This window comes from Diceros bicornis, chromosome 15 (assembly GCF_020826845.1).
Source record: "Diceros bicornis minor isolate mBicDic1 chromosome 15, mDicBic1.mat.cur, whole genome shotgun sequence".
Classification (NCBI taxonomy): Eukaryota; Metazoa; Chordata; class Mammalia; order Perissodactyla; family Rhinocerotidae; genus Diceros; species Diceros bicornis.
In genome coordinates this window covers 63,725,273-63,750,070 of record NC_080754.1, presented here as the reverse complement: position 1 = coordinate 63,750,070, position 24,798 = coordinate 63,725,273, and the positions used below count along the sequence as shown (strand labels likewise).

The 24,798-nt window shown below is 41.3% G+C and overlaps 1 long non-coding RNA gene across 4 annotated transcripts; it reads right to left on the bottom strand.

Moving 5' to 3' along the window:
• Positions 1 to 804: 804 nt before the first annotated feature.
• Positions 805 to 23,331, bottom strand: LOC131415015 (uncharacterized). Of its 4 annotated transcripts, none has more exons than XR_009222297.1 (8): positions 21,972 to 23,331; positions 19,401 to 19,712; positions 19,226 to 19,310; positions 18,011 to 18,079; positions 13,104 to 13,194; positions 10,696 to 10,764; positions 5,699 to 5,791; positions 805 to 3,770 (listed from the first exon to the last, which is right to left on the bottom strand). It is a non-coding gene; the product is annotated as an uncharacterized LOC131415015 (long non-coding RNA). The 4 variants fall into 4 exon arrangements; XR_009222298.1 differs by having other exon boundaries at positions 22,949 to 23,331; XR_009222296.1 differs by lacking the exon at positions 21,972 to 23,331 and having other exon boundaries at positions 19,401 to 20,493.
• Positions 23,332 to 24,798: the final 1,467 nt, after the last annotated feature.

Here is a 24,798-nt window from a genome sequence, read left to right as displayed (position 1 = left end):
CTTTTGAATACTCTGAACATTTCCCCTCCTCTATTTATTTATTTATTTGTTTTTGCTTCATATTTGGCCAAATCACCTCCTGCCTCTGTCTCTGAATTTCTCATCGAAGAAATAGTCTTCCTTTGGCCCAGAAATTTCTAGAATTAAGTTCGTGGTAGTGAAGTGTTTTCTAAACATAAAATTCTATATTACGGTACAAATGAAAGATACTACAGAGAGCTCCTCAATCTTTTTTAACTGGTAATCACTCCCAAGGGATACTGTATTCATTGTCTTTATTTCTTTTAAATAAAGGATAAGTTTTGCTATTAAGAAAGGGAGTGAAGTTGTACTAATTTCTCTCTCTCTCATCCAGGGTCAGATGGACAATGAGGAGGAGGCTCTATGCCACTGGCACCCAATATCAGTTCCGATCAATCGAGACGACTCACTGAGAGGAATAAGTGAGTGTAGAGAGAATCCCAGTCACTCTTTCAAGCTGGCCGGACTCAATTCAGCCCCTCCAGGGCCTGAAATCGCTCTGCCATTGCTTAGCAGAGCCACAGCATCCAGGAATGACACGGACACAGCAGGGGCTATAGAGATTCCACCACTGCAAGGGCACGCTGCCAGAGAGCGGAGGCCAAGGGAGGCACTAAACGCAGAGATCTGACCTGAAGACAAGAGAGGAATGGGGTGAACATCCTTAATCCCACTCACTGAATCAGGAATCAAAGAAGAAAGCTGGGGAAAAAACGAATCCAAATCTCATTCCTCTCAGTTTAAAAGAGTTTTAAAAGAGTTTTCTAAGAGTAGAAACTGCTGCCAAGGGTGTAGGAGTCAGGCTAGCTGTGGTCTGGGACTGGCCTGACAAAGGCTGACTTCTACCCAGATGTCCAATAAAAACACTTAGCAAGTATCATTTCCATAAGGCTTTGTCTACTCGAAACACAAGCCAATTGTTTGGGTCCAATTTATGAAGCAAGGTCTTATGAAGGTTATGAGGTGAGGAGGCCTGATGACAACTAAATTGCCTTAAATGGAGCTCAAAATACCACCTTAAACATTCGCCTCTCCCAAGAAATGCTTCATCATAAATCAAGTGGCTCCAAATGTATTAAAAATGACAAATAGAGCAAGCACTTACCTCTCATTTTTTTCTTTTAATTCACCAATGCATCAAAGATTTCTGAAGGATATTATTCCATACAAAAAAGATGAAATGCATCAGGAATGCAAGATTCCAGGGATAAAAGAGGAGATTAAAAATCAAATGGTGGACCAGACTTCATGCTGAAAATTACTCTGAAAATAGACACACTCATTTTGAAACAAGGAGATGAGGACTGTCTGCTCTGAACTTGTAAGGAGTGGTGAATCTCACAGTAATTGGACACATGTTTCTCATCTTAGAAGAACTTATGAATCCATTTTAATGCATTCAAGTTCATGGGTACTATTTGTCCACAAGTAAGCTTTCTCCTCCCTTCCCTACCATGCACGATTTAATTGGGTTTTGATTCAACGGGGAAAAAAAGCCTTCCAAAACTCACTAATGTTTCCTGAATTGCCACTAGGCTAGCTTTAAGAGTTTGAAAGCATATGCTAAATGAAACTTTCTGTGTAAGTGTCCTTAATGTTCTAGTACTTTTGGATAACAAGTGATTTTTCATGTGTCCCTTCCTTTATTGGTAGCAATTAGTTCTCAGCAATAAGAATTATTAAGTGCCTAACCTGAGATGCAAATTTGTCCTGACTGAGAATAGATTAGAAAGTGGATCAGACAGGACAGTCCAGCCTGGTAGATCATAACACACCTCCTTGAAAGGTATGGATTTGGAGCACTCGGAGGGCTCGGTGTGGAGCAAGGAAGGAGGAGCAAACTCTCTGGAAACAACTCTTATTTGTTCTCTCTTCCTGTTCATTACAGGTACCTAGAAAATGCAACCAATTCTAAAGGCAGTGAACCCTGATTTTTTTTTTTCACAGTCTTTTTCAGTCTACTTGGAAACATCTGTTTTTAATTGCATTCGGATTTGAAAACTAATTTTGGGTCAGATTGGGTTCAGGCTCCAATCAAGTTGGAACAGAGAGATTATTGCTTCTCCACGCATCCCAAAATTCCAGGAGGCTTGAGGCCAAGGATAGCACACTTTCTGAATGCATGCACGGGGCACATACATTTAGAAATGAAAAAGGAATTGCCTAATTCTTCTCTCAAGGAAACTTCTTTAAGGCCAATGACTTGGGGTTTTAGGTTACAGCTTTTAGACTCAAGATTCGATTTTGGGAAAGGTCAGTTGGAGGACAATACCCTCCCGTGCATTCCAATATACGGAGCAGGAGACTAAGCATCCATACTATCAAATCAAAATAAAAACAGCATTTTGCGTTGTTCACTGGAGATCATAAATCCACCCTTCTTTGAAAGAAACTGAAACAAATACACTGTTGCCTAACCACAATTTCCCTGCTACAGCCTCGCAATGGCATGGAGCTCTTCTCTGCCCTCCATCTTCTAGAAAGGTGAAGAAATGAGAATGATGTAAGGATCCCCTTTGTACGGGTTCTGGGACTGCCTTCCACACTCCAGGACCTGCTGAGGACAGGCGCTCAGGAGTTGGTCCCAACCTTGTCACCCACTCACAGTATATTCCTAGGCTGTCTGCCTCAAAGCATCCAATTTTAAATGAGGCTCTTATTTTTCTGCTTCACAAAAACCTTTTGGGAGTACTCAGAGATCTATGGCAAAGTATGATTTTTAAATCAGAAAGAGCTGTGAAAGTGCAAGAAGTTATTTTGATTTTGCTTAATGGCCGAGTCCAAAAAATAAAAGTAAAATTCCTGCCAAGAACTCTTAAGTAATTATCTGATAGTGTGACAACTCAGAACACAAGCCTTAGATCCTTCACTGTGCAATTCCAAATGACAACCGGCGCCAATTTTATCAAGCTCATCAACAAGAAGCACCCCTATGTTTTTTGAAACTCAAAGTACCAGTGAGGAAAAGAACACAGAAAGATAATATTTCACTTGCCTACATAACTATTATAAATTTAATAAGCTAAATACTGAGAACAGAGTGCCCTCCTGTGTTCCTCGTGTTCAAAGGATGTAGGTTTAAGCACTATTGTTAATTTTCATTAAACTTGTTAGCCAATTATTTCATGTTTTATCTGCCATAAACTATTGATTCATAAGATTCACGTTTATTGACACAAGGCAGAGTCCAGTTGTCATTTTAATAAATATTTTAAGTGTTCTCTGTAGAGATTTTCAGAAACCGTGCGGCTCTTTTTCTTAAAACCTGCTGTTATAACCTAACTAGAATTTAACATCTAAGATGTATCAATTTCAGTGCTTAATACTGGCTTAAATTTTTTTATCTGATGAACCAAAGATAACCAAGGAACCTGTGTTTGAATTTGATCCCCTGTTAAAATGCTCATAACCTAGGAGACTTTGGAAAAGAGAAAGCTTTCTTTATAAGTGTATCTCAAACATAATAATGAAATGGCTACACCATTAGCTATTTACACTTCTTAGAAGAGGCGATATAAAGTACACATTTATCCCCAAATGGCACTCTGATGGCAAACGATACGAAAAAGTGAAGAACTAAGATGCCAAAGCTTCCAATAAGCCAAGGAAGATGACGCACAGAGCAGCTGCTCCAGGGATGCTTGGCAGCTGGAGCCTTCAAAACCACACTAAATCTGCACACACGCAGTTCCCGTCATGGCCAACGCAGACAGCAAAAATGAAGTCCCTTCAGTAGATCTTCTTTGGAACTAACAAGAGAGGCAAGAATGACATTAGTTGTTCTTTTCTTTTCATTACACAATACATAGCTTCACAAATCACCAAAGTTTTAAATTGTATTTCTTTAGCATTTATGACATCTTCTGATTATAAAAATAATATATACTCATCGTGGAACTGTTGGAAGATATAGAAACCATGAAGACTAAAATATCACCCATAATCTCAATACTCAGAGATAATATTCTGGTTTATTCCTTTCTGTCTTTTTACGTGAGGTACATGACTATATATACAGTAGATATAATACTTTATCCTGCCCTTTTCTCCACTATTATATATTGTAAGAATTTCTTCATGTCATTAAAAATTCTTTATCAACATTTTTAAATTGCTTCAGAATATTCTACTGTATTGGGCATTTAGGTTGTCCCCAAATTGTGACAAATTTCTTAGTACATACATCTTTATTTTTCTGGTAATAGCCTTAGAATAGATATCTAGATGTGAAATTCACACTTTCAAGGCTCTGGATACAAACTGCTAGAGTCTTCCAGAAAGGCTGTAGCAATTTGCATATCTACTCGGCACCCATCGTATGAGTGTGCAAATGAGGCCTGCCCTTATCTGCTTTGATTTCTACAATTTCTTTATATTTGCTAATTTCATAGACTAAAAAGGTCGATTTTTTTTAGTCTGTTAGTTTTGCATTTATTCAGTTCCTAGAGAGGTTAAATTATTTTTCATGTATGTTCTAATTATTTCTATTTCTTCTCTTTAATAATCTGTTTTTGAGTCCCATGTAAATTTTTCTACTTGACTTTTTTCTTCCCAGTTTATGGAAATTCTTATTAACATTCTTGTTATTCACCATATGTAATTCCTAATGTGTCCTTTATGTTTTGGTTTCATATCTATATTTGATGTCCAGACATGTCAAATATTTACAGTTAGTTCTATAAATCTTTCCCCTTCTCATGCATTTCCTTCAAGATTAGAAAATACTGAGATTTAAATATTTAAAATATCTTCTATGTGTGACATTGGTGTCAGTTAATGCCCTTTTAAGTGCTATTTAGCACCCATCACTCAGCTCCAATATGGCGTTGGGTTAGTAAATGCTTCTCTACTAGGAATGCTTATCTACTGCTGCCTCCTGGGCTCACCTCTGAGGCAACTCTCAGGGAAGGACCATCATAATCTCCCCCAAAGAAAGTGTTGTTTCCATGAAGCTTCTTTATTCAGAGTCTGCAATGTGCTTCCTTGTTGCTGATTACTGGTTTATTTATTCCTCTTGATAGATGTATCTATATATGCACACACACATATTTTACCTTTCCCAATACTTCATTTCAAAATATTGACGAATATGTAAGAATATTTGGACCATGTGGAAATTCAAATGCATTACTTAGAGAAAAATATTATTTTACTCTCATTAAGCATTCAGAAACTTAGAGGTTTCAACTTTCAGGACCTGACAGAATGAGAGAATATACAACTAGAAACTCAAATAAACCATGTATGGTTAAAAAATCAGGAAGAGAAAGTGCACATCTTCAAACTGGATCCTTTCTAGGGTGCCACAATGAAGTACACTAGCTGCAAAGTGCAAGGGAATGGTGACTTTTTCATAAGTTGAAACAACCACAATATCCATATCCATATCCAAAATGCTTTGTATAATTTATTGTGACTTCATTATATTGGTGTTAATATGCAAGCCCAGCAAAACACATTTAGACTACAATTCTGGCTGATCTATATTCTGCTAAGTTGAAAGGAGCGTAACAAACAACAAAAAAAATCTGAGCAAGGATCAATTTGGCACTGTGACTTTCACGTTGTTCGTCCCAAATGCACTCCTCAGAATTTCAAGGCATCTTCCAAAGGTGGAGAAAAGAGTTAAGAAGCATGTTTGATTGATCAGAGCACACAGAACAAATAATGTACTTACATTTCCTATAGTTGAGGATGGAGATCCCAAGTAGAAGATACAAGATATATGGCCACAAACAAAGCCTGATATTTCAATCATGGCACGAGTATGCTAAAAGCAGTAACACAGAAAGAACGATAGCATTAAGGGGCAATCTGAACATAAATGAGGATCTCAATATTTTAAGGGAAGCTGGGAGTCATTAGAGGAAACTGGGATGGAAGTATTTTTTTCTCTGTGTCCTTGTTATTTTGGACCAATGAATACTAAACACCTCTTTCTAGGATGGGTAGTATTTCCTAATCAGGTAGCAAAATCACTTATCTACCCACTCAGATATGCTAAGTTGTTTTGAATAATGGCAATTTAAAATTTTTTTCTGAATAACTTCAACATAAGTTTATTTGGGTGGTTTCCATCTCGATTTGTGGTTCAGCCCCACAGAACCCCTTCTCTCATCAATATACGATCCTCTGCCCGTAGGAGGGGGCCACGCGGGCAGCCCACCAGCAGGATGGGTCTCCTCACGTTGGGTCTGGCCCTCCTACCCCCAGCCTCTGTCCAGGGAAGGGAGAAGGTGTTCTCTGGATTTTCACATATCTGGATCTTACCAAGCCCTGACCAATTCTGGTATACTAATGTTCGCTACCTGTGCAATCCCAAAGCTTGAAGTTTCTGAGATCTATTTCAAAAAGTTAGTAAAAATTTTTTTTTGAATTTTTTTCTTGGGAGAACATGGAGGGGGTGGGAATTGCTTCCCAGCAGATTCTCATTTCTTTTTTGAAATAAAATATTTCCTAGACTAACTCTGCATATCTACAAATTCTTTGTGGATGTTATAAGATCAACAACAATGAAAAACTCTGAAAAAATATTTCTAAAGAAACCCAAAAAATGGATCTAAAAGAAAGCGTTTATGGCTCTCAAATGAGATTATCTTTTTTACTTCTGTTGAAGTCCCACATCGATTCTTCCTCAATAGCAGACTGGGTGTTGCCACTGACAGCACAGTGAACACAGCTTCCCCCATCACCCATGTGTGCTGCAGGCTTCACTCCCCAGCGCTTAAAAACAGACCAACAAGGCGTGGAGAACAAGTGCCACAAACTAGGGAAGGGAATTACCGCAGCGAAATAGCACTTACCTGGTATTTAATCTCCAGAATACTTGTGTTTCTGGAATGGCTCCACAATAAAGGTATCCAGAAAAAAAAAATACATCCTTTCCTTAGGAGTATCACTAAGTGCATCTGAGAAGAGGTTAGGCTGATAGACTGTGGTGACTCGCTGGGTCAATTAAAGGACCGGAAAGTGCTGTTTTAACTGCCCAGTGATACATTTATAAGCTCAGTGCCTCCATACTAGCGCTGCAGGCCTTGGGAGGGGACAGCAGACAAGGAAGACGAACACTGCAAAGAGGAAGTAGGGAGAGAGTGCAGAATAGGACAGAGGAGATTACAAGTGGTGTTAGGGGCAGCAGAAGCCAACAGAAATTAAAAGCAGTACAGCGAGGGTGACCCAGGCCTCTGAGAGGAGGAGAGGCAGCAAAGAGCCCTGCAATTGAGACAGATAAAAAGCAAAGTGATGAACAGAAACCCAGGCCCCACTGGAACATGTCAAACAGCACTTCTTTGATGGGAAAAGAGAAGTCGTTTAATCTCCAATTTTAACAAACACCTATATTTCTAGGCCGCAGGAAAGCAAAACCAAATAATTCATGCTGTTGCTCCAAGATGCTATAAATTAAGTCATTACATCCTAAGGACACATCTCCTCTATCTGCATCAGGATCACTCAAATTAAGTCAGCAGTGCCAGCCAAAGTACGCTTTGGAAAGCTCTCCAAGGAAAAACCAAAAAGCGGCTGGTCCATAAACCGTGAAACATACAGAATAGAACTGCTCCTCCTCCACGGGCACTGGCTGGCTACGCTCCCACCCCACCAGGTAATGATAACAGCATGAGAACTTCCAGTAGTGGTGATCAAATTGAATACTCTGGTTTAGGGACGAGGAAATGCCAGGATGTAGAATCTTCGCAAATGTGAAAGGCAAAGCCAAGACACAAAAAGAAACATACAAAAACCTATGTTTAAATAGAAAACTTGGTCCCTTGTAAATCAGATTGTCGTCCACCCTAAGTCCTTTGTATTCTATTTTTAATTTTTTAGTTATGTTGCATCTGTATTAGGGTCAGGAGCCGGAGACACCAGGCACACAGACATCTGACTGTAAGATTCTGGGTAAATCATTCCCACTTGTTTAACATCAAACTGATGAAGCATTAAAAACGTTTGTGGAGTTATAACTGCAAAGGTAGAACGCATGGTTTTTTCCATATTACAGCCACATGTGAAGACAACAGACTTCCATAAAAAATTACCTTCAAACGCATTGTGTATTTGAGGGATTTGCTTTCTCCCATAACACTCCAGGTGAGGGAGACTATCGAGCACATGTTTCTCTGAAAAACTTAATTTTCTTCTGAACCCTGCATTGACCCTAAGTTTAACATCACTCCATATTCAGTCTATTTTGCCCACACAAGACATTGCAGCTAAGCAAAACTCTGTTCCGGAAACCTCATAAATTGTATGAGCTGCTTTATTTAGGCCTGAGGGAGTAAACTGAAGAGAGCTGGCCTGTCATACTGTTTTAGACAGTTGGCCACAGAAATTCAGGGTTAGGTCTAGAATGATTGAACTAGTTATGGTGGTGACTATATATATATATGTATATATACACACACACACCTCATTATTTTAGTGATTTTTTTAACCAAGTAGTCCCTTTACTTTAGTTCTTGATGCCATGCTTTATTTAATATATTTAAAGTGGGTTTGGTGTTGGCAGAAAGGGACGACAGGGGAGAAAACTGGCTGGGTGCCCTGTAAGCACCACGTGCATTCCAGGGGACGTCCACGTATTTTATAATCCATCCCATCCAGCACTGTCACTGAGGCCTGCTAGATGCTGGCTGCTGGGGCCTCAATCCTGAACAGACAGAGGCAGACCCTCTTCTTGTGAAGGTTTTGACTCATGTGGCACCATCTAAACCGTGAATCCATCAGATGAAGGCCTGGCGTCACCACGTGCTGATTTTGAAATCTAATGCCTCTACTTACTAGCGTGTGAGCTTGGTCCAGTCCACTGACACTCAGCTTTCTCGTCTGTAAAACGGAGGTTGGTGTGAGGAATAAGTGAGAGCAAGAGCACATGTGAAAGGGCCAGCATGGTGCCTGGCACACAGCTGGGAGGTGTTCCCACCCTCCTCACAACATCCCCAGGGGGATCTAGAGCTGATTCTGTAGATCTGAGCAGCTGTCCTCACCCTGTAACATTTACAGCTACCAGGAGGCCACGTGGAAATGTGCCCCATCAGTCTGCAGGAGAGAGATGGGGCCACTTTCATTGATATGCAGCTAAAGACAATTTTCATTTTTGTGCTGGCTCATAAATAAACAAATGAAGAAACAAATTAAACAGTCATTTAAAGAAACAGTATTCAAAGCAAAAGTAGAAATGGTATTCAGTAATCAACAAATATGTTAAGGCCTATTCTGTGCCAGCCTCTGGAGACAGAAGCAGCACCTGTCCTATCGAGTAGTGTGAAGGCTGTGGTCACAACAGCGCCAAGGAACAGTCACACTCGGGAACTGCCGGCAGGCACTACTTTGGGGAGGATGTGCTTCTCGAGTGGCCAGGAGAGAAAAAGTGGTACTATTTACCACCTACAGAAATCTCTCTAAGAGATTTGACTTTTCTTGCCAACCTCTCTTACCTAGAGAAACCAAAGTTTTTCTGATTTATCATTTCTGTTTATTTTTCAATCACACAGACCAACTAAAATAAAAGGTAATAACGTGGTATCTAAATGTGCCACATCCAAAAATTCTCAAAGGACTCACTGGGATGATTAAGGAAATGTTATGTCTTATCAATGATATGCCTTATCTCATTGAAAATAACCCTAAAATGTTCTATTGGTTGTTAAATGAGAAAATGTCAATTACAAATAGAAACATTAGAATGAACTGTTCCCGATCTTACATTTTTCCTTCTGATTCTTTAACTTGTAGTATGTGAATTGTGAGAGCATGGTTATATCCATGTTCACATAGAAGATAGCTGTGAAAATCTGGAGAGGTACATAAGGATGGACATCCCTGAATGTAAATCCAAAGCCACCATCATCCAACATCCGTAATATGGTGTATGAACAGCACAAAGTCATTTACATGATTAAACACAAGATATTTTAAAGGCTTGCAAATCTTCACTTTAATTATTTTTCCATTTGAATACTGTCGCAGAGATGTTTGCCTGTAGCCAGCAACTCTATTTTTAATGATTCCTCTCATTGTGGACCATCCATCGGCAGCACGGGGTCATTCTTCAGCCTCAGTGTAGAAGACAATAAGATAGCCCCTCACAGCTACATATCACATTCAGCTGCCTTGACGCAAGAAAATATTAAAACTGGATGAAGACAAGAAATTAAAACTAGACGTGGATTAAAACAGAAAGAAGATCTGAGAACAGATTGGCCTCTATTCTGCTCTAAACAAGCTACAACATTAAGAGGGCTGTCAAATAAAATACAGGATTCTCATGTGAGATCTAAGGCATGCTTATACTAAAAAGTTAGTCACTGCTTATCCGAAAGTCACATTTAACTGGGTGTCCTCTGTTTCCATTTGCCAAATCTGGCAAGCCTATACATGAAGCCCTCCATGCACAGATAACACAGAACCTTCACTCTTTGAAGATAAATCCTGAGAAGGTGTGGTGAGTCAGGTAGCAACCTCTGAAACCTGTCAGGCCTCCACTGACCCAGCACAGCAGAAAGCCCACAGAAAGTGCTCCCTCCACCTGTCCAGTTCTGTAGGCCATGGAGAGCTGGCTGCAAAGTGACAAGTGACAAATAGACACTGGGAGCACAGAACTCAATGAGGCAAGTCAGCACCAATTACAAACAAAACTGGTGAAGGACAGCAATGAAACACCCAGAAGCTCACCCCAGTGAAGGTTCCAGGACTGTTCTCTAACCTTCTTCATCTACAGTAGGCAGCAAACAGATTCAGGATCTAAAAGAAACACAGTGGCAATCCTAAAACATTAATTTGCCTCTTCTCTCTGCTTTTCTTTGACCATTTGTATGGAAATTCATATACGTGTTCTCAGTACATGCTATGTTTTCTTGGCCTCATAATGGGGGAAGATAGTAAGTCAGGTAATTATAGAGACTAGACCTATCACTAAAACATAAATAAGACCACAGGTTCAAATTTATACCAGTGGTTAGATTTTAAACCAGCATGTTTTTTAAACAAAATCACTTCTAATCGAATTGCCCATGTGTTCTAGTATACATAGTGAAATAAGTGTGAAAATCTACTTGACTCTTGTGTGGAATAGTAAAAAAAGTTTGGGCTCTAGGGTCTGAAAAACCTGAAGCCATGACTTGTCACCTGTGGGAAATCAGACAATTACTTAGCCTCTCAGACTCTCAGTTTCTATAAAGTGAGCTTCAGTGATGATCACAAGCGAGTGGTAGAACTGGCCATCAACCTCAGTCTCCCAACTCCTAGCATGCCTTTCAGTACCACATCTCAGGTAGTTACCTGAGAGTGAATATTCCCGGCACTCAGATCTGGGACCATGAACCTCAATGCTGAGTCATTCCTCCAGGAAGTGGTGGTGAATAGTACACTAATGTGATCTTCAAAATGCATTTCCTCCTGTTTCAGATTTCCAATGCCTCGAGGATCGACTAGATTCTGTCCCTTTCTACAATATTTTATAAACAGATGACTTTTCTAGATATGTATAACATTTTACAGTTTCCCTTGAGGCAGCTCTCCACTGTTTGAGATTAGTTCTATAGTAGATATGGTTGGTGCCTGACTTCTAACTGTAAATAAACTCAGCAAAGACAGACAACTTTGCTCTGCAGAACTAAACTTCTTGGACTCTTTGGAAAAGCATCCCCTTGTCGACTAGGAGAGAACATCATAATACAATATCTAACCACAGATGATTTAAATTTTCCTCTCATCAAACAACATATTCAAAGGGAATTCAACATAGAATAGCGAAGAGATAAAGCACATATGATTTAGTGTCAGTTTTTTTTACTAAATATAAAACATTTGTATATCTTAATCAAGAAAAAAGCATTCAGTGCAATATATCAACAACCTTGCTGTAATATTCCAAAATGTTTTATAATGATGATCTCTAGTACATTCAAAATATAAAACACAAGGAGAACATCTGTCCAACGGCAAGCCCAATATAGTTGAAAAATATTTAACATTTAAAATAAGAATATTTAAATATTTTAAAATATATAAGAATATTATGGCCAAGAGTATTAAATTATGGACTTGAAATCCAAGATATTATTATTATTTTTTTTTTTTGGTGAGGAAGATTCGCCCTGAGCTAACATCCATTGCCAATTCTCTTTTTTTGCTTGAGGAAGATTCACCCTGAGCTAACATCTGTGCCAGTATTCCTTCATTTTGTATGTGGGATGCCTCCACAGCATGACTGATGAGTAGGTCCATACCCGAGATCTGAACCCACGAACCCGGCCGCCAAAGCAGAGTGCCTGGAACTTTAACTGCTTGGCCACAGGGCCAGCCCCTCAAGATCCCTAACTTATGGTAGAGTAGAAAACAGAAAACAGACAATGGAAACCAGTCCTATAAACATGTTCCAGTATTCCCAGGAACTGGACACACATTCCTGTAGGAGATGTCAAATCCATGATGTCCCATTTATTGAAGCCTTCTTATCCTCTACTGAAGAGATGGTGGTAGCAAGCAAATCTACCTGCAGTTCCATCATTAAAGCTTAGATAATCAATGGTGCCATTTTCCAAGAAAATACAATTTAATTTCAGAATAAAGTCTTTCCTCTTTAAAGAATGTCTTGATTCAGACTGAAGTTTGCCTAAAAATTGTTTCCAAGTCTGTAAAACTTAAATATAAAAATTAAATACTATGGGGGGGCCGGCCCAGTGGCACAGCAGTTAAGTGCGCGCACTCCGCCTCAGCGGCCCGGGGTTCGCATGCTTGGATCCCGGGCGCGCACCGACGCACCTGCTCGTTAAGCCATGCTGTGGCAGTGTCCCATATAAAGTAAAGGAAGATGGGCACAGATGTTAGCCCAGGGCCAATCTTCCTCAGCAAAAAGAGGAGGATTGGCATTGGACGTTAGCTCAGGACTGATCGTCCTCAAAAAAAAAAAAAAAAAACTGAATACTATGTAAAAAAATGTTTTCTTACAAAACATTGTTGAAAGAAATTAAAGATTTAAATAAATAGAAAGACATTCCATTTTCATAGATTGGAAGACCTAATATTGTTGAAATGGCAATACCACCCAAAGAAATCTACAGATTCAATGCAATCCTTACCTAAATTCTAACTGCCTTTTTTTCAGAAATGGAAAAGTTGATGCTCAAATTCATATGGAATTGCAAAGGACCCCAAATAGTCAAAACAATCCTGAAAAATAAGAACAATGTTGGAGGAATCACATTTCCCTGATTTCAAAACTTATGGACAAAGTCACAGTAATCGACACAATGTGGTACTGGCAAAAGAACAGATATATAGATTAATGGAATAGAATTGAAAGTCATAAATAAGCCCATACATTTATGGGCAACTGATTTTTGACAAGGGTGCTAAGATCATTCAATGGTGAAAGAATAGTCGTTTCAACAAACGGTGCTGGGACAACTGGAAATGCACATGCAGAAGATGAAGATGGACCCTTACCTCACACCATATACAAAATTTAACTCAAAATGGATCAATGATCTACATAGAAGAGCTAAAACTGTAAAACTCTTATAAGGAAACATAAGGTTAAATCTTCATGACCTTGGATTTGGCAATGGATTTGTAGATGACACCAAAAACATGAGCAACAACAACAAAAATAGATGAATTGGACTTCATCAAAATTAAAAAACCTTTATGCATAAAAGGACACTATAAAGAAAGTGAAAAGACAACCCATAGAATGAGAGAAAATATTTGCAAATCATATACTACCTGATAAGGATCTAGTATTCAGAAGATATTAAGAACTCTTACAACTCAACAAGAAAACCCAATTTAAAAATGAGCAAATGACTTGAATAGACATTTATCCAAAGAAGATATAGTCAACAAGCACATGAAAAGACACTCAACACCATTAGTCATTAGGGAACTGCAAATCAAAACCACAATTAGATACCATTTCACACCCACTAGGATGGCGATAATAAACAAAAAAGGAAAATAACAAGTGTTGGCAAGGATATGGAAAAATGAGAACACTTGCATATTGCTGGGGAGAAGGTAAAATGGTCCAGTTGCTTTCTAAAACAGCTCGGCATTTCCTCAAAAAGGTAAACGTGGAATTACCATATGACCCAGAAATTCCACTTCTAAGTACAGACCTCAAATAATTGAAAACATGTGTTCAAACAAATACATACACATGCATATTCATAGTAGCACTATTCACAAGAGCCAAAAGGTGGAAACAACCTAACTGTCCATCAGCAGATGAATGGATAAAGGCACTGTGGTATTTGCATACAATGGAATATTATTCAGCCATAAAAAGGAATAAAGTACTGATACATGCTACAGCATGCATGATACTGGAAAACATTACGCTAAGTGAAAGAAGCCAGACACAAAAGGCCACATATTGTATGATTTCATTTATATGAAATATCCAGAATAGGTAAATCCATTGAGATGGAAAGCAGATTGGTGGTTGCCAGGGGCCAGGACGAGGGGGAAATGTTTAATGGGTATGAGGATTTCTTTTGGAGTGATGAAAATGTTTTGGAACTAGATACAAGTGATGGTTTCCCAACATTGTGAATGTACCGGAAGCCACTGAGTTTTACACTCTAAAATGGTTGATTTTATGTTACGTGAATTTCACCTCAATAAATAAACTGCTTTGTTGAGGTATAATATCCATGCAATAAAATGCACCCAATTTAAGTGGATATGTCCATGAATTTTGACATATATACACAGCCATATAACTACCACCTCAATCAAGATATAGAACATTTCTGTCACCCAAAAAGTTCCCCCTGTGCCCCATTCCAGTGATACCACCACCCTGCATGCCCAGCCCAGGCAACTACTAATGTTTTCTCACACCATAGATTAGTATTCCTATTTTAGAATTTATTACAAATACAATGTGTCTTTACTTTTTTGGGGCTAGCTTCTTTTGCTCAGTATATTTCTGAGATTTGCCCATTTTATTAGTATATCAGTAATTCATTCTATTTTAATCCTGAGTAGATTCCATTGTATGACTAAGCCACAAATTTTTATGCAGCCAGCCATTGATGGACATTTGGGATGTTTTCAATTTTTGGCAATTTTGAATAAAACTCCTATAAACATTTGTGTACAACTCTTCGTATGGGAATAATTTCATTTCCTACCAGTGGAATTGCTGGGTCACAAGGTAAATGTGTGTGTTTTTTTTTTTTTTTTTTAAAAAAGCCAAACCTTTTCCTGAGTGCTTGAAACATCTTACACTCCCCTCAGCAATGTATGAGAATCAGTTGCTCCACGTCCTCACCATGGCCTGGTATGGTCAGTCTTTTTAATTTCAGACATTCTCTAAGGCAGGTTTACCCCTAGTCTCAAGCATGGCCTTTCTGGGATCTGTACTGAGTGTTCCTGGTGTTCAACAAGATCCCCCTGCCCTGCCCAGTCAGAGCTCAAGCATCTGCCTGCCCCATGTGAGCTCCAGCAGTTTTTCAGTTAATAGCTCCCAGGTAGTTCTTCTCTCCCTGGCAGCACTTTCTGTCTGGCCTCATGGAGTCTTGCCCTACTTTGGATTAATATTCTAACCAAGACTCAGGCGGACCGATATGCAGATTTCTGGAGCTGTTTCTCTACATAGCTTCCTCCTCTCTGGAACTCTAAACCATGATCACCGTTCCTCACTTCCATAGTTTTTTATTTGTGTCTCTTTAAGAGGCTTAACCACAGTCCATTCTTTATTAAATTTAGTTTGTAATTCATTTATGTGTACAATTTATCTTTGTATCCCTCACTGGGCTTAGCACAGAGTTTCACACATAGTAGAAGCTTAGATCATGTATCTGCAGTTACACTCAACTTCTTAAAGTTGTGTGGTTTGCAGGCAGAACTGAGCAGCGTTTTCTAAGCACCACATCATCCTGCACACCCCTCTCCCTCCCTGGGCCCAAAGTAGGTAAAGTACTCATACTGAGTGCTCCCACAGCACCCTGCCTCCCAGCCAGACCGCAAGCTCCGCGGACTATGTCACTCTTGCTCACCACTCTACGCCTGGCACCATGCACCCTGCCTAGAACATGACAGGCACTCAGTACGTGTTGATTTTATAATGAATTGTTCCTTTGGCATGTGCCTCATTCTCTTTTGTTATTGGATATTAGCAAAGAGTGACTGGCTGTCCCATTCGCAGTGACTAATTTCAAGACAAGATAGTGATTGGTTTTTCCAAGTCATCCTGACTCCTTCTGTAATATAAACTTCCATGGATGACATACTGCTGGAAGCAGCTACATAAGCAAACTAGAGATTGCTGTATTAGTTAGAATAAAGGCTTGACTGCTATATCAAAGACCTAATAATTGCTAAAACAAGTGAAAGTTTATTTCTCTCTCCTGTCACATTCTGAGCATAAACAGATATGTTAAAACCAGTGTGAGGACCCTGGCTTCTCTAACGTTTTATAGAGTTAAGTGTACAAGTCTTTTACCCCCTTGGTTAAAATTATTCCTAGGTATTTTATTCCTTGGATGCTATTGTAAATGGAATTGTTTTCTTAATTTCCTTTTTGGATAGTACATTGCTGGTGTATAAAAAACACAACCGATTTTTTTGTGTTAATCTTGTGCCCTGCAACTTTGCTCTAGTAGTTTTTTTGAGTGGATTCTTTGGGATTTTCTATACATAAGACTACGTCATCTGCAAACAGAGATACTTTTACTTCTTCCTTTCCAATTTGGATGTCTTTTATCTCATTTTCTTGCCTAATTGCACTGGCTGGAGCTTCCAGCACAATGCTGAACAGCAATTGTGAAAGCAGCTATTCACCACTGAGTATGATGTTAGCTGTGGGTTCTTCATAAACGCTCTTTATCATGTTGAGGAAGTTCCCTTCTATTCCTAGTTTTCAGGGTGTTTTTATCATGAAAGCGTGTTAGATTTTGTCAAATATGTTTTCTGTGTCAGTTGAGATGATAGTGTGATTTTTTCCCTTCATTCTGTCAATGTGGTGTATTGCAGTGATTGATTTTCTTATATTGACCCATTCTTGCATTCCTGGGGTAAATCTCACTTGGCCATGGTGTATAATCCTTTTAATATGCTGTTGGATTCAGTTTGCTAGTGTTTTATTGGTGATTTGTGCATCTATATTCATAAGGGCTACTGTCTGCAGTTTTCTTGTCTTGTGGAGTCTTTATCTGGTCTTGGTTTTAAGGTAATACTGTCCTTATGGAATGAATTTGGAAGTGTTCTCTCCTCTTCAATTTTTTGGAAGGGTTTGAGTAGGATTGATGTTAATTCTTTTTTAAGTGTTTGGTAGAATATACCAGTGAAGCCATTTGGTCCTAGACTTTTCTTTGTTGGGAGGTTTGATTACTGAGTCAATCTCTTGTTATAGATCTGTTCAGATTTTTATTTCTTTTGAGTCAGTTTTGGTTATTTGTGTATTTCTGGGAATTTATCCATTTCATCTAGGCCATCTAATTTGTTGGCCTTCAGATGTTTACAGTATTCTCTTTTAATCCATTTTATTTTCTCTAAGGTTGAAAGTAACAACCTACTTAATTTCTGATTTAGTTATTTGCATCTTCTCTTTTTTCTTGGTCAGTCTAGCTAAAGGCTGTCAATTTTGTTGATCTTTTCCAAGAACCAAGTTTTGCTTCATTGATTCTCTCTGTTGTTTTTCTATTCTCTAATAGAATAGACTATTTTTGTAATGGTATGAAGGATATAGAGGACAGAGAAATCAATTCTAATTAAGGACTCTTGAGAAGGTTTTTGAAGGGTTAGAATAGAATTTGGCCATTAAATTCCTAAAAAGCAAAGTTTTATTTCACATCTCTCTCCCAAATTTAGAAAAAGGCCTGGAAACAACTGGCCACTTTTGAAGATCTGCTGGTTTAGGGAAGGTGATGCATTTGGAGACCCTTGTGTGTTTGATTTTTTATTTAGTAGCATTTGGGGTAGTGGTTAGCTTCTAAAATGCTAATACTGAGAAAAAAATCACACAAGCAAATCAGCTTACCTCTCTGTTCACCACTTCTTCCAACTTCCAGATCCCCCACGGCAGGGAGCACGATTGCTGGTTTGGAATCTGAAACGATACAGACGCCTATCTTATTTATTAAAGTGCTACATGCTTAGGTCCTGAGGAATGTGTTTTGAAAATGAGTGTGATCAAATGAAAGGGTATCCAAAAGAGAGCTTAAAGGTAGAGCCTACTCACATTCCAGACTCAGGGAGGAAAAACAATTCATGTCTAAGTGTCTTGGAAGCTTGTCTTAGAATTTGAAGATTGAAACCTCTTCTTTTTGACCGTTCCCAAACATGCCACTTCTTTTAACACATATATTAAAGAAAAGAATAGAGTAGAGCAAGGAGGAAAAATAGATTTTCTAGAAGTTTTAGCCCAAGTTTCATCATTGTATCTCTCATGAAATTCACTCTCCCACAAACAAAATGCAGCAAGAAGCTATTAATCACCTTAACAGACGTTATCAACTTTATTGGTATGAAAATTCAGCCCCTATCTATAAAATCCCATAGGATTTTGTTTGAAGTTAATAATCAAAAGCTGTATTTTTCTTTTTGAAATCACATTTAGCTTTGAGATACACATACATACACACATTTCACTCTCCATTTTCAACTTCTCAGTAATCTTTTACTGTAAAAACAAAACTATTAGAAAACATGAGTCTTCAGTTTAATTTCCTATAAACTCCCCTGAATTGTTCTCTAAACAATGTAAAAGGAGAAAGGTCACACATCTCACACAACTCACACACCAGTATCAGTCCATCACAGCCAGTAAATTTGAGGCTGAGGCAAATAACACCTAATACGTCATCAGTAGGCTCTTACTAACGTTCCAAATGTGTGGATCTAACACCATTCTATTGTGCTCAGAAATAAATTTGAGATGTAAATTATGCATCAAAGAATATTCTTGTATTTAGGTCAGTCCAGCTTTCTGACTGACGAGCACTCCCTTACAAAATAAGCAGCCACCAGGCAGGGTGGCCTAACAGATGTTGTTGTTGTTGTGGACACTTTATGTCATCTTTTAAAACTTGCTGGCAGTTAAAGTGTAAACTTTAAAGATCCCCACGGCACTCCCTCCACAGGGACGTGGAGCTGTGACATCAGTATTTCCCAGAGATTCTAAATCTCGGCAGGCTGCAATCATTACACGAATGATCAAAGCTATGCAAACATCAAAAAAGTAAACGCTACTCACTGGAAATTCTGGACTGATCCTCTCACTTGCTGAAAGAACTCGCTTTCACAATTTCCTCAGACCACACGAGAACAGCGAACTGTGTCTATTGAACGGAAGACACCAATTAAGACAAGTTAGAAGTATCAGATAAAGAATTTCTGTAGCAAAAAATATTTCATACCTTATTCCTCACCTGAGCTATGCTGATCAAATACTTTCCAGCACACAATGTCCTCTTTTCTCTCAGTCTCAAATTCATAATAGCGTGCAGGTTGGAGAGCTGGTGGTGTCTGACCGCCACATACAAATTGCCAAGCACACAGCTGTCTGTGCCAGACAATGCAGGACAGGCACCTAAGGTTTCTCTCCAGCAGTCAGTGATGCCATGTCTAGGGCCACAGTCTAGCATAAGCGAGTCATCCGGATTCCACTTTTCCTCACTCCAAGGTGTCCCGACACACGCCTCATCAGCACTGCACGAAGCTCCGGGCTAGCGATTCCAGTTCTTGAGAGGGATATAACGATACAACCTGTGCCTGAGAGAGTCATCAGACGGCCTGTTGCTACAGGGTCTTATCTCAAGTTATACAAGTGGAGCGGCTGCCCCACAGCCCAGCCTGGGTAGGACAGGTGCTCAGGGACCAGGATTTGGGGCAAGGTGCCCCCGACAAACTAAAAGATCTATTTTGAGGACACAATAACAGAGAACTGTGCTCAAATGTCACCTGGAGCTGATAATTTTTGGCCTCTAGTTGTAAATATTTTTTAATTTATTGCCAACATTTAAAGACAAAGAGATTTCACATAAAAACAGAGAATTTGGGCTTCTCTTGGAAATGAGGGCATTTGGCGACTGAAGCAGCTTTCTTCACGACAGTGGCGGGGAGCTGGGCAGCAGCTTCAGCTTCCAAGGCAGGACAAGCGCCCCACGGGCCCGCTGGCATTTGAGTTTTCACAGGGTCACACATTCTGCAGCGTGAGTGCAGAGGAACCTGTGAGGGAGGCGTGACTTTCTGAATGGAGGCGTGGTTTTGTGTGCTCTTAGCAGAGCTGGTCCATTACGACTCTCCACTCTCCTATTCATCCTGTTTACTCAAACTTTTTTAAAAAAATCTTATCTCTGCTAGTTGCTTGAGGAGAATTGAACTTTTTTGAACTTCTGTTCCTCACTTCACTAAAGCCATTTGCTAAATGACTGTAGGCACCTTTTCTGCTTTGCTAATTTCTCTCTTTTCTCTAGAAGCTTTTAGACTGCTACCTCTGAGACATCCATGGCTAGGTTCACCCACATTCCCAACTCCGCTCTCCCCTCTCTCTCTGATCTGCCATGCAAAACCGACATGGCTCAGCAGAATCAATGGGGGTCATGGTGCTACTTTTAATAAGTCACCAAATGATATTCAGCTGCTTAAATGTCATAAGGAAATTATTTCTGCAAAAGAGGCATATGATAAAGAAATAAGGTTTAGAGGGTAGAGCCTGGATTTGGGGATAAAAATTAGACTGGTTTAAATCCAGGCTCTGCCATTTTACGTCTATGTGATTTTATTAAGTTTAACTCCTGAGCATCGATCCCTATATTTATAAAGTGAAGAGTAATATGAAAACATATGTAAAGCAGTGAGCACTGTGCCTGACACACAGTGGGACTCAATAGGCTGGGTCCTCCCCTAGTGCCATGTCCTATAGACAACAGGAGTCAAGTCTTAGAAGTCCCACCATGCTTGATGACATGGAGTATCTGGGACTCTGTAAAAGGAATGCTGAGAACTACATTAATTTCCATATGAATACAAGTCAACAGAAGGAAAAAACAAAAACCGTCAGCCTGGTGAACTCAGGAGTGAAATTCAATTTAAAAGAAACATTCCCAAATGAAAAATTCGTCCTTATTCCTTGACCTCTCCTCTAATTAATCCTCTATCCCGTGTCTAGAGCATCTGCCAAGGCGCTGGTTGGCCAAGCCCATCTCTCAAGCCCCCACCACCTGTGCCTTGCTATATAATGTAGTCTAGTTCCTTGACACTGACTTGTGGTCTGCAGACGAACAGCAGCAGCAGCAGCAGCTGGGAGCTGGTTAGAAATGCAGACTCTCAGGCTCCAGCCCAGAACTACAGAATCAGAAACTGCACTTTAACGAGATCCCCAGATGACTCCTACACACACTGAAGTGTGAGAAGCACTGCTGTAGTTCACACCCTGTGTCAGTGGGCACTTTCTTGTTTATCTCTGTTCAGGCTGTTTCTTGAGCACCTGTTACGTGTCAGGCACTTCTAGATACTTTGTATCTATATTCTCCAATTTTCACAAAAGTAGGAATTGTTAGTACTAATTTGTAAATGCTCCAGCTGAGGCTGGGAGAGTTTGAGTGTCTTTCCTAAGTGGTCCAGAAGGGATCACGACGTCTCTCAAGCAGGCTTTATTCATCATTTCCAGAGCTTGGGGTCCCAAACTGGTTTAGGAGGCAAAGCCCCAAAGTCATGGTAATGTCTCTGAAGAACACCATGAAAAATAAGGTATCTAATTTTATTGCATGAATGAGAAGTACCTTTGCTAGCAGGAAATAGGACTAAATTAGATGTTTGCAATATAAAAATCATAAGCTGGAGCATGAAAGAAAAGCCAGCTGTCACACCATGCAGGCAGTGGCTTCTGAACATTGTCATCTGTTCCTTGATTACTCACTCTGCCTTCTGCCCACACTCACAAGCCAACACGTGTGACAGCCACCAGAGCCTTAGGAAACATGTAAGGAAATACTTACAGGCAAGACCATTTTGTTAACTGAATTTTCCCCGTGGTTTGGAAGAGACACCCCTGGCCTATTTTGGCAGGCAGATGTCACTGGGTGTAGCTCCTAGTATTCTGAGGGAGGGAAGTTTGAGAAGTATTAGCCTAGAAACTGCTTGGGCAGTTTATGATGCAGAGAACCAGCCATGTAGCCTCTTTGGTGCTGGAAAGCCTTCCTGCCTAAATAACTCAACACAGAGTCACACACTTTTTGTATACCTCCATCCCCTGAAGGCACCCACAGCCCTCCATATCCTGCTAATGGCCGCCAGGTGAGACAGCCCCTCCCTCAACACCTACAGTTGTTAAGTACTCACAGGCCAGGAAAGAGACCTAACTCCACATCCCCTCCTCTTTCTCCGCCTTCCACCTTTCCCGTGTGAGGGCTTATTCGATAACATAACCACCTAACTTGACAAGGCTGTTAGCATTTATCAAGTGCTAAATGCCAGGCCCTGCAGGAGATACTTCCAGAAGCTATCTTCTCCAGTTCCTGCAGAAACAGGAGAACAGTCAGGCTTGGAGGAGTGAAGTGACTTGCCCAAGGTCACAGAGCCAGTAAGCAGGGGGCAGGGTACGCTCAAATTTCAATTCCTGCAAGCCCTACTAGGCGACACCGTTGCCCAGAGGTGAGACACAGGACCTAGACTCCCCGGGGAAAGCAGCCTTTCTTCCCCCCTCGCCAAGTGATCGACATAGGCGATAGGGCTCCAGGAGTCCTACCAGGCTCAAGACTCCATGTCTCCACACCAGACTTCTCATAGTTTGGTCCCCCTGGACCCGCATCTGGGCCTGGGAATCTGAATTTTCCACAAGCCGCCACCCCGGTCTTCTCAGACGCTCACGAGCGAGATTCAGAGTGGACTGGGGGTCATTCTGCACAAAGCTGGTCTTGGGCCTCCCATCAGAGTACCCAAATTACCCGCGCAAACCCAGGGGCAGGTTACCAACCTCAAAGAAACGTGCCGCGTCGGGGCCCAACCTCAGACACGGAGAGGAACTGAAAAGAGGCCCAGCCGCGCGCAGCAGCCTCCTCCCGAGGGCCCGAGCCAGGGCGAGCCGTCCACGCGCACGCGGGGCGGGAACCACACGCCCTCTCCTCGGGGCCGCCCCAGGAAGGCACGCCCCCACCCAGCAAGGTCAGGGGTTACAGGCACCACCCTCCTGGGGTCCCGCCACTCGCGACACCGCCCCCTTCCCAGGTAAAGTTTAGATTTCAGGACTCGGATGTCCAGGGTCCTCTTCCAGACTCCTGGTGTGCGCCCCATTTTCTTCCAAGCCCATAGTAGTGGGCAGAAATCTAGGCAATGGCTGCCGTCGCCCGGAGCAGGATTTAAGGTTTGGTCCAGCCTCATTTACTCCCGGCACCCGCCCGGAAATCCTGGTGACCGCTGCGCAGCTCCGCCCGAGTCCCGGACGCAGCCGCTGCTCCGCCCGCCCCGCACCTGGACCGCGCGGCCGCCGGCTCCACCGCGCCCCCGCGCTCCGGGCTGGATGCTCCTAGGCCCACCGACCCAAGCGGCCGCGGAGAGGTCGAGCAGGGGCACGGGATGGTGCCACGCGGGGACCAGACAGTGACCCCTGCAGGCCGCGGCGGCGGAAGCGCTCCCCCCTGCGCCGCCCCGCGTGCCGGCGCACGCCGCGCTCACACCGCGCACAGACACAGGCACTCGCCGGCGAGGGCACACGCTTGTACAGCCGCGTGTCCGCCGAACTCACACAGTCATGACGCTCAAACACAGTCACACCTGATTCACACATTCCCACGAACACGGTAGCGCACACTCACACCCACATCCACATTCACACACAAACACATTGGAAACACAAATGCGCTCACACTTACCCTTGCACACCTACACACTTTTTACTACATACGGTTAAAAGCTACGCTTTCAGTGGTAGGCTGAAGAATCCCCCCACGCACACAAATGTCCAGGCACTAATCCCTGGAACCTGTGAATGTTGCCTTATATGACAAAAACGGATTTTGTAGATGTGATTAAATTAAGGGTCTTGAGTGAGATGGGGAGATTATCCTGGATTATCATGTTAGCCCTAAATGCAGTGGCATATATCCTTATAAGAGGGAAGCAGAGGGAGATTCGACCTAGAAGAGAAGGCAGTGTGAGCAGGAGGCACAGTTGGAGTTACGTGGCCAGATCCAAGGAAAGCCGCAGCTGCCCAACCCTGGCGGAGGCCAGGAAGCAGCGGAGCCCAGGAGGGAGGGCTGCCCTGCCAACACCTCGACTCCAGCCAGGGAACCTGATTTCTGACTTCCGACCGGGAGAGCTATGAGAGAATAAATTTCTGTCGTTTTAAACCACCAAGTGGTAATTTGTTACAGCAGCCACTGGAAACTAATATTTTCTTATTCACACTTTTTACACACAGTTCTGCACGCTGGAGTCTTTGGGGACGAAATTAGGATCGTGCCATTTATAATAGTTTTTTCACGTTAGCAAAGGTACTGAACCTTAGCAGTCTTAGCTTCCTCATCCTGAAAACCGAGACAGTAATGGCTACTGAGAGGACAGATTATCCTGAGAACTCGCTCATACACTCATTCATGCTCTCCTTCCCAATCAGTAAGTCACCTCCTACCTTGTGCTAGACACTGCTCCAGGGGTGGGTTAAATGAGAGGCCTGTAGGCAGGTGCAGAACATAACAAAAGCCCCTAGAACTCCGCCTGTCTGGCACACAGATGTTGTAGTCATCATCCTCATCATCAGAGTCCAGACGCCTCATCCCACTTGAGCGAGAGTTCACACCAGCACTTTGTGGAGAGAGAAACCAAAAG